This window comes from Dryobates pubescens, chromosome Z (assembly GCF_014839835.1).
Source record: "Dryobates pubescens isolate bDryPub1 chromosome Z, bDryPub1.pri, whole genome shotgun sequence".
Classification (NCBI taxonomy): Eukaryota; Metazoa; Chordata; class Aves; order Piciformes; family Picidae; genus Dryobates; species Dryobates pubescens.
The window spans coordinates 1041488-1049332 of record NC_071657.1 but is presented as its reverse complement, the minus strand read 5'-3'; positions in this window follow the sequence as shown (position 1 = coordinate 1049332).

Sequence of the window (7845 nt, the reverse complement as noted above, 5' to 3'; positions counted from 1 at the left end):
TAATAAATACACTGCTAGAGGAAACCTGTGAAATGGAAGACCTCCTCTCAACACTGAAGAGACATCTTTGGACACAGGCCTGTGAGGAACTTGCAGGAAGAAAAAGCTAACACCATGAGAATTCTGAGCTCCAGCTTGCTGCCAATGTTAGGATTTCCTGAAGTAGAACTCCTTGCAAGGGTTTGCCTTTGAGAGGTAGTCAGATGGTGTTTCCAAGCTTCATGAAGTGACCAGTTATCAAGCAGGGAGGATAAATGTTTCACGTGGGCTATCAGGCACCAACAGGGAAATAAAAGCACAAACCAGAGAGGTTTCCTTCTCTGGAGACCTTCAAAACCCACCTGGACACTATCCTGGGCAAGCTATGTTGGGTGACCCTGCTTTGGCAGCAGGATTGGACTAGATGATCTCCAGAGGTTCCTTTCAATTCCCACCGTGCTGGGACTCTGTGAAAACCTTTCCTCTCTTCCTGTTTCTTCCACCCTCACAGTTTTTAGCTCACAGAAGCACAAAAGTAATCAGAAGTATCTAAGTGGCCTGGACTAACGCAGAGGACCTGCTGTGCCACCTGTGTTTGGGACAGCAACGAGCCATGCAAGCTGATGTCAGCACAGACAAGCTCTGCTCCCTTCCACCACCACCACCACCAGAATGGGTTTGCTTGGGAAAGACCTTCAAGACAAGCCAACCATTCCCCAACCTCACTAAGTCAGAAAAGACCTTCAAGACAAGCCAACCATTCTCTAACCTAAGTCAGAAAAGACCTTCAAGACAAGCCAACCATTCCCCAACCTCACTAAGTCAGAAAAGACCTTCAAGACAAGCCAACCATTCTCTAACCTAAGTCAGGAAAGACCTTCAAGACAAGCCAACCATTCTCTAACCTAAGTCAGAAAAGACCTTCAAGACAAGCCAACCATTCTCTAACCTAAGTCAGGAAAGACCTCCAAGACAAGCCAACCATTCCCCAACCTCACTAAGCCAGGAAAGACCTCCAAGACAAGCCAACCATTCCCCAACCTCACTAAGCCAGGAAAGACCTTCAAGACAAGCCAACCATTCTCTAACCTAAGTCAGAAAGGACCTTCAAGACAAGCCAACCATTCCCCATCTCACTAAGTCAGAAAGGACCTTCAAGACAAACCAACCATTCCCCAACCTCACTAAGTCTGGTGCTAAGCCATGTCCTTCAGCACCACATCAGTGTCATTTAAACAGCTCCAGGCATGGGCATTCAACCACCTCCCTGGGAAGCCTGGTGCAGGGTTTGAGAACACTTCCAGTGAAGTTTCTTCTAATATCCAACCTAAACCTCCCCTGGGGCAACTTGAGGCTGTGCCCTCTCATCCTGTCACTTGTTACCTGGTAGAAGAGACTAACCTCCACCTGGCTCCAACCTCCTGTCAAGGAGTTGTGGAGAGCCAGAAGGTGTCTCCTCAGCTTCCTTTTCTCCAGGCTGAACAAACCCAGGTCCCTCAGCCACACCTCACAAGACTTATTCTCCAGACTCTTCCCCAGCTTTGTGCCCTTCTCTGGACCCAGTGCCCTTCTCTGGACCTGAGATGGGTGCCCACTGTTGGTGTCTAGACCATCTCTTTGTGGCCAGGCATGTTACCTGACCAGAGCTTGCTTCTGGAGAGCTCTGCAACAGCTTGCTGTCTCGCTGATTTTCAGAGAGATTAAAGCTGTGGTTTCACAACGGGGCTTAATGCCACATTTGGGCAATTCCTGAGCTCTCAGAACACAGCTTCAGCCCAGGCAGGGTGTGAACATACAGCCCTACTTCTGCTGAATCAGACCAAGAGAGTGAGCACCAGAGGAAAAACAATAGCTGCTCTGCCTTGATACCTGCCAGGGTGAATTTCTCATGCTGGTGATTTCAAATAGCCGTGGGATTAGCAGCCTGAGCTTACACCTGCAATTCCTGTGGCTCCAGCACTTTGACCTAGCATTACCAGCTCTCCAGTTGCATTTGTTCTCCAAGGGCAGCCTTCAAGCAGGTCCAAAACGTTGACTTTTTCATTCTAACGCACCTTCCACAAGAAATACTTGCCCACCAGAGAAGCAAACCAGCCAACCACCCACATGTGTCATTCAGACTCCACTCCTGCTGCAAGCTCCTTCATTTCAATTTGGTTTTTCATGGAGATACACCCAGCAGAGCAAAGACAGCACTAGCACCAGCTCCTTGTAGGTGTTTTCAGAGGATGAGAACTGCACCCTCATTGCTAAGCCCTCAGCCTGTGACCTTTCAGAAGGATTAACCTTCCCTCTCATCCTCCCCCCTGTCTAGCAGCCAGCTGACCCAGTTGGACAACACTTACTTTACCAGGTGGAGAGGCGAGACAGAGCCCTGCCCAGCATCACACCAGATGGAAAATGTCTGGATTTACAGATCAAGGCAGGGCTTACTAGAAATAACACTCACAAGTAGGTGGGATGTGCCTGAAATGGTGCCCTTCAGCAGCTTCAAGATGCAGGTTTTCTCCTTTAATAGGATGACACACAACCTCCCATCTTCATTCCCTGAGCTCCACTAGGAGCAAAGCAGAACTGCTATGTGTAGTGCAGGAATTGGTCCAGCAGTGCATCTAACTCCATCAGGTCTCTGTACCTCCTTCCTCTCTCCCACTTAAGTATGATGAAGGTTTGACAGCATTTTATTTATTCCTGGGCAAAGGAATCAGAATAGAATAGAATAGACCAGACCAGACCAGGTTGGAAGAGACCTTCAAGATCATCCTGTCCAACCTATCATCCAACACCACCTAATCAACTAACCCATGGCACCAAGCACCCTGTCAAGCCTCATCCTGAACACCCCCAGCGACAGCGACCCCACCACCTCCCCAGGCAGCCCATTCCAATGGCCAATCTCTCTGTGTAAAACTTCCTCCTAACCTCCAGCCTAAACCTCCCCTGGCGCAGCCTGAGACTGTGTCCTCTTGTTCTGGTGCTGGCTGCCTGGGAGAAGAGACCAAACTCTGCCTGTCTACAACCTCCCTTAAGGTAGTTGTAGAGAGCAAGAAGGTCACCTCTGAGTCTCCTCCTCTCCAGGCTAAGCAACCCCAGCTCCCTCAGCCTCTCCTCACAGGGCTGTGTTCCAAACCCCTCACCAACTTTGTTGCTCTTCTCTGGACTCGTTCCAGCAAGTCAACCTCCTTCCTAAACTGAGGGGCCCAGAACTGGACACAGGACTCGAGGTGTGGCCTAACCAGTGCAGTGTACAGGGGCAGAATGACCTCCCTGCTCCTGCTGGCCACACTCTTCCTGATGCAGGCCAGGATGCCATTGGCCCTCTTAGCTGCCTGGGCACACTGCAGGCTCATGTTCAGTCTACCATCAACCAGCACCCCCAGGTCTCTCTCAGCCTGACTGCTCTCAGCCACTCTGACCCCAGCCTGTAGCACTGCCTGGGGTTGCTGTGGCCAATGTGCAGCCCCTGGCACTTGGATGTGTTCAGTCTCCTGCCCTTGGCCTCTGCCCATCTGCCCAGCCTGTCCAGGTCCCTCTGCAGAGCCTCTCTACCCTCCAGCAGATCAACTCCTGGCCCCAGCTTGGTGTCATCTGTACATTTACTGATGATGGACTCAATGCCCTCATCCAGATCATCAATGAAGATGTTAAAGAGGATGGGGCCCAGCACTGATCCCTGGGGCACACCACTGGTGCCTGGCTGCCAGCTGGCTGTGGCACCATTCACCACCACTCTCTGGGCTCAACCTCCAGCCAGTTCCTAACCCATTGCAGTGTGCTCCCATCCAATCTATTCCCCTCTTCATCTTCTGCCTAACACAGCATTCCAGTCACCACCTTGCTGAACAAGCCCTCTCAAACTGCAGCTGGAACCCACGCTGTCAAACATCAGAAGCTTTCTAAGTCACTTGCAATCAAGGCAGCACCAAAGACTACAGGGTGCAGGGTAGCCAAGGGCTGTTGGAAGGGTGGCACCAGCCCGTTGGAAACCCTTAAAAGGAGAAATGAGAGCTGAGATTTGGGGTGTTTCAGTTTCAGGACTAATCCAGCCCGCACTTAGGAGGAGAGCTGTGCTGCGGGACAAACGCCTCCGAGGTGGAGGGAGATCTGCAAGGTGTTTAAAACGCCCCACCCAGTGGTAGAAAGCCACAGCTGCACTCAGGAGGAAACCACACGGCAATCATCCCCCTAAGCCCCACACCTTCCTTCCCCCTCCTCTCCTCCTTCCAGGACACTGATCAATTCCCCTAGTCCCACCTGCTCACAGCAGAGATGTCTTCATCTCCCAAGGGCAAAAGCACAGTTCAGCCATTGTTGTGTCCGGGAAACTGGAGAATGTGCTTGGGAGTGATGTGCAAGGTGTAATGGGTTGGGGCAGGTCCCCTCCCCACCACAGGCAGAAATAACGACTCAGGCAAACGGATTGCAAAGGTGATGAAAGTTTAAATAGAAAGCAGTGAATGTTACAGAGAACCCAAAGCGCAGTGACAAAGAAAGATCCCATCCCCACCTGAGGGTGCATGCAAACCCCCCAGGGCTCCTTCTTCCCCCTCCCTCTGCTGGGCTAGTCTCAGCTGGCCAGGCCTGAGACTGCCCATCCCCCTGTGGCCTTGGGCCTAATCAGGCCCATGGCCGGGAGATCTCTCCCCCAGTTACCAAGTCTCGGAGAGGGAAGGAAAGAGAAAGTGCCAGACTCCGCACTGGATCTTATAGTGGTGCAAAGAATTATGGTAGGAAATACACAATTTCCTGTGTCCATCCCTCTGGGCTGGACTTCTGGACACAGGAAGTGAATGCACCAGCGGGGCACCCAGCTCAAACTACAACACAAGGAGTAGGTGTTGCTGCTGTTAGTCTGTCAGAAGTGATTGCACTTGTGAGTAAAGAGGTTCAGGCCAAACCCTCAAGGCTTGGGAGCCCAACAGACTGTGGAAGGCTGTCTCTAGAAGTCAGTTCTCAGTGCCTGTGATCATGAATCACACAATGGCTTGGGCTGGAAGGGACCTTTAAGGTCAGCTAGTCCAACACCCCACTTTGGTCAGCAAAGACATCTGCAACTAGAGCAGGTTGCTCAGGGCCTCAAACAACCTCACCTGAAATGTTGCCAAGGATGGAGCATCCCTGGGACAGTGACTCACCACCCTCAGTGTAAAATAGTTTAGTTTGAATCCCCCTCTTTTAGTTTCAAACCATCACCCCCTGTCCTGGCACAACAGCCCCCAAGAAAAACTGTCCCCAGCTTTCTTCTAAGCCTCTTGAAGCACTGCAAGGCCACCAGAAGGTCTCCCTGGAGCCTTCTCCTCTCCAGGCTGAAAAATGCCAACTCTCTCAGCCTGGAGCCTCCCAGCAGACAGCTTCTAGTCCTTGTGCCATCTTCATGGCCTCCTCTGACCCAGCGGGTCCAGGTCCTTCTGGAGACAGTGCTCCAGCTGGGGGTCTCACCAGAGCAGAGCAGAGCAGAGCAGAGCAGACCAAGCAGCAGAATCCCCTCCCTTGAGCTGCTGGCCATCTTTAACAGTAGCTTGACAAGGAAAAGCCAATATTCTGAAGCACAGAAAATCCTGTTGCTGCACAACCTTGCACAGGAGCAGAGTTTGCAGATCTGGGAGCACCACACTCTAGGCTTGAAGGTGGAATCAGGAACTACCAAAGAGGAAAGCAGCACATCAAAATCCCTCTCGGTGTGGTGGTGAGGGACATGGTTTAGTGGTGACCTGGCAGTGCTGGGTTGGTGATCTTAGAGGTCTCTTCCAGCTAAATCTGCCCCTGTGAAAGCAAACACTGATCATGAAAACCTGGAAGCTGTGGAACAGGTTGCCCAGGTGGAAGCCTCATCCCTGGAGGTGTTTGCAGCCAGGCTGGAGGTGGTTCTGAGCAACCTGCTGCAGTATGAGGTGTCCCTGCCCATGGCAGGGGGGCTGGAACTGGCTGAGCCTTGAGGTCCCTTCCAACCCTGACGATTCTAAGTTGCAGGTATTAGAAGTGCAACACACAAGCCCCAGTGTCTTCACACAAAGGGATTGAACTGCTTCACTTCAGAATGGCAAAGCCCCTCACCAGGGGTTCTGAGAGGAAATGAACAGGATACAAATGGAGTGAGGTGGGAATAAGCAGCTGGCTCACACAGCACAGAAAGGATACTAACAGGATGCACAACGTCTGTGCTGATAACATGTCCATAAGTTATCTGTAAAGTGAGCTGCACATCATGATGCATTTAAGAACATCATTCAGGATGCCCAAATTCAACTCACACAGATAGAATTACACATGGATCTCAAAAGGGGAAAGAAAAAAACACACAAAAAACCAAGAGTGATAAAAGGGGGAAAAGAAAGGTTATGTGACAAATAAAGTGCAGGAAGCAATTGTGTTCTACAGTCCCTGAGCAGTGATGAAGTCTTAGAGAACTGTTACTACACAGGGATGAGAGCTTGCAAAAAAACTGTGGCCAGCTCTTGTGAAAAGAAAGAGTTCAGGGCTTATCTAGAGCCAAGAAGGAAGAGGGAATCAGTTATTGGTTATTATGTAAGGAACTCAGCACAGAAAAGATCTTGCTCTGTCAAAGTGATGTGCCAACTGCATTATCGAACAGTGAAACCTCAGAAAGCCAAAGTGACTAAGAGCAGATAAAGGAAAGCAGATACTGCGCTGGGTGAACATCTGGTTGGCTGCCTCAGAGCAGCTGGGCTTTTGTTTAATCCATGCCTCACAATCACAGGCTGGTTGGGTTGGAAGACACTAAGCAGGAACATCTGCAGCTAGAGCAGGTAGCTCACAGCCCCCAACAACCTCACCTGCAATGCTGCCAGGTGGGAGAATCCACCTCTCTGGGCAGCCTGGGACAAGCTCTCACCACCCTCAGTGCCAAACATTTCTTCCTTCTCTCCACTCCCAATCTATCTCTTTCAGTTCAAATCATCATTCCTTGTCCTGTCACAACAGACACTCAAGAGTTTGTCCCCAGCTCCTAGGCTCCTTCATGTACTAAAAAGCCACCAGAAGGTCTCCCTGGAGCCTTCTCTCCCCCAGGCTGCCCAAGGCCAACTCTCTGAGCCTGGAGCCTCCCAGCAGAGCCCTTCCAGCCCTGCCAGCATTGCTGTGGCCTCCTCTGGCCCTGCTCCACCAGCTCCCTGTCTGTGCTGAGCACTCCAGAGCTGCCCCAGTGCTGCAGGGGGGGTGTGAGCAGAGCCCAGCAGAGGGGCAGAATCCCCTCCCTGCCCCTGCTGCCCACACTGCTGGGGATCAGCCCAGGACACACACACACTGAATATCCCTGCAGTTATTAGAGAAAAATGCACCAATTGAACCCAAGCAACAGTGATGGGAATACATCAGCTGCTACCTACCAGCTGTATCCTAACTCATCTTAACCTGAATTTCTTGCTAGGTGAGGCAGTCAGGTTGGAAGAGCCTGCTGTTTTTCACGGCTGTCCCAGCTCACACCGGTGGAGTGGGGAAGAGCCAGCTGTGAATAAGCAACATTTTGACAGTGGGCAAAAAGGCTTTGCTACTGTTTTATTCCACCCAGCAGGCGCAGGCTACAAAGAAGCACGTTCTGTTTCTGACGCAGGATCCCTCCAGCAAGCTGTGAGGATCTGGAGTACTGCATCCATTTCTGGGCTCTCCAGTCCAAGACAGACAGGGAACTATTAGACTCCAGTGGAGGCTGCAACGATGCTGAGGGGCCTGGAGAGCTGCTCCAGAGAGGCTGAGAGAGCTTGGGCTCTTTAGCCTGGAGAAGAGAAGACTGAGATGGGACCTTCTCAGTCCTGATAAATAGCATAAGAGTGGGGGTCACAAACTGGAACAGGCTCCCCATGGAGGTGGGTGGAATCCCCATCCCTGGAGATGCTCAAAAGACACAGA